General features: G+C 50.4%; 1 protein-coding gene across 1 annotated transcript in view; it reads left to right on the top strand.

The window, feature by feature from the left end:
* Positions 1-2,227, top strand: part of RGS22 (regulator of G protein signaling 22) — a 185,638-nt gene that overhangs the window by 94,067 nt on the left and 89,344 nt on the right. The window lies entirely within an intron of this gene.

Genomic DNA, 2,227 nt, shown 5'->3' with positions numbered 1-2,227 from the left:
AAGTTCTTCTTTCCCTATGCCTAGGTTCTTCTATCTTCCCCTTCTTTGGATTAACTTGGGCACAAGCTGGGCATCATGAGGCAATCTCCTCTGCAGTTCTTCTCCCTTCTAACAAGTGAAAGTAGGGGTCTAAAGCTTGGAGCATCTTAGTTCGCCCTAGGTGTGTGGTCTGGTGTAGTTGGTGGAGGAGAGCCCAATTTTTCTATCTGGGGTCGTCCACCACCTCTGTTGGTTCCTATGACTCCCTTATCTTGAAAATAAATGTTTTCTTCCACCGTATAGGTTGGAGACGGAGGCAGTTCTGGGTAAGGGACAACAGTTAGTAGATGTGATGGGGGCCCCACTGGCCTTGTGGCCACTGTTCTTGCCTCTGCATCAGCTCGTTGGTTTCCCTCAGCCTCGGGACTATTCCCTTTTCGATGCCCTTTACAATGAACAATAGCAAGAGTCTTAGGTATCTATATGGCTTCAGATAAGGCTAAGATCTCCTCCTTGTTCTTGATGTCCTTCCCAGCTGAAGTCAGAACCCTCTTTCCTTATAGATGGTTCTGTGTACATGTGCAGTGGCAAAGGCATATCGGCTGTCAGTGTATATTGTGACTGCCTTATCCTTTCCCTGTCTTAGTGCCTCAGTGAGGGCGATGACTTCGGCCTTTTGAGCAGAAGTCCCATGGGGAAGAGCTTGTGACCAGATGGTGCCAGTTAGAGTTACAACCACTGCCCCAGCATACCTCCTTCCTTCCTGCATGAAGCTGCTCCCGTCCGTGAACAGAAAACTTCATCGGCCTCAGGCAGAGGGGAGTCTTTGAGGTCTGGCCGCGAGGAACACACAGTGTCAGTGAAATCTATGCAGTCATGAGCGGGGGTCTCGAGGTCTGGGTCTGGCAACAGATTGGCTGGGTTGATGATAGTAGCTTTGGATTTTAGCCATACGTTTGGGGTCATCCGGTGCCTCCTTGTTGTTGAACACCTTCTGAGCTATCTGGACAAGTTGGGACAGGTTCATCCCTGCAAAGCCTTCTAATTTTTGTAATTTACACTGGATATCAGGGGCTGCCTGAGTAGCAAAGGCTACATTAATTGCCCGCTAGTTCTCAGGGGCCTCGGGATCAATGAGGGTATATGCTCGGTATGCCTCCTGTAGTCGTTCAGGAAACGCTCCGGGGGATTCCTGAGGTCCCTGTGTAACTTCAGTTACCTTAGAAAGGTTAGTCGGCTGATGAGCAGCCATCCTAATTCCTCCAATTAGAATGTGGTGGTACCGATCTAATGCCATTCTCCCTGCCTGAGAATTGTGTCCCCAGTCTGGGTGGGTGGAGAGAAATTCCTCCTTAGTTTGTTCCCCTGCTTCCTCAACTCTCCTCCCTCCCGCAGCTGTCTTTTGTGTTTCAGTAGTGAAAGGGGTAATTAAAAGCTGTTGGCAATCATCCCAGGTGGGGCGGTGAGTCTGAAAGACACTTTCTAAGAGTCCCATTAATGCCTGGGGTTTCTCAGAGAAAGGCAGATTCTGTGCCTTCCAGTTGTACAAGTCACTAGTTGAGAAAGGCATGTAAATCATAAAAGGCCTGTCTGTGATGTCCTTGGGGTGGTGCTTCTCACAAGGGGAGGATGGCTGGGGTGGTGATATTGGCTGGTTCTCTGCCCGGAGCGGGAGCAGGAGGCCCATAGGGGTTACCTGCCCACGTCCGAGGAGGTGAGGCGGTGCTATTGGGCCTCTGTTTTCCTGGATTATAGGGTGGGGGAAGGCCACTGTCCTCCAGTGGAGATTGGAGGACTGAGGGACTGGGCTGTCTTGGAGATTCAGTTGCCGTATGTTTCGGGGTACCCACAACTAAGACTCGTGCCCCTAGAGAAAGGGCACACCGGCGGAGCCAAGGAGGGGAGTTCTGAACAAGGTTTAACCATTGATCAATGTAGGGAAACTGATCAGGATGTTCCGGGTCTCCCGTGACAATCTTCCAAACATTCCTCATTAAACCCCTGTCAAAAGAACCCTCCGGAGGCCAGTTTACACCAAAAGATGGCCTCTCAACTTCACACAATGTTCTTAGGCTGCCTGGAGAAAACTTTATGCCATAGTCAGCTCCCTCTACAAACCCTTCTTTGAAATGTCGCAGGAGACACCCCAAGAGTGTCTTCTGTGAACTCAGGGCCTCCCCACATCGCTTACGCGGAAAACACAAGACAGACACTCAGACAAGAATAATTACTGGGGTGTAGGTGGACC

The sequence above is a fragment of the Pteropus vampyrus genome, unplaced genomic scaffold, assembly GCF_000151845.1.
Source record: "Pteropus vampyrus isolate Shadow unplaced genomic scaffold, Pvam_2.0 Scaffold287, whole genome shotgun sequence".
Taxonomy (NCBI): Eukaryota; Metazoa; Chordata; class Mammalia; order Chiroptera; family Pteropodidae; genus Pteropus; species Pteropus vampyrus.
Note: the sequence above shows the minus strand (reverse complement) of the source record. Positions and strands in the feature narration are given on the sequence as shown.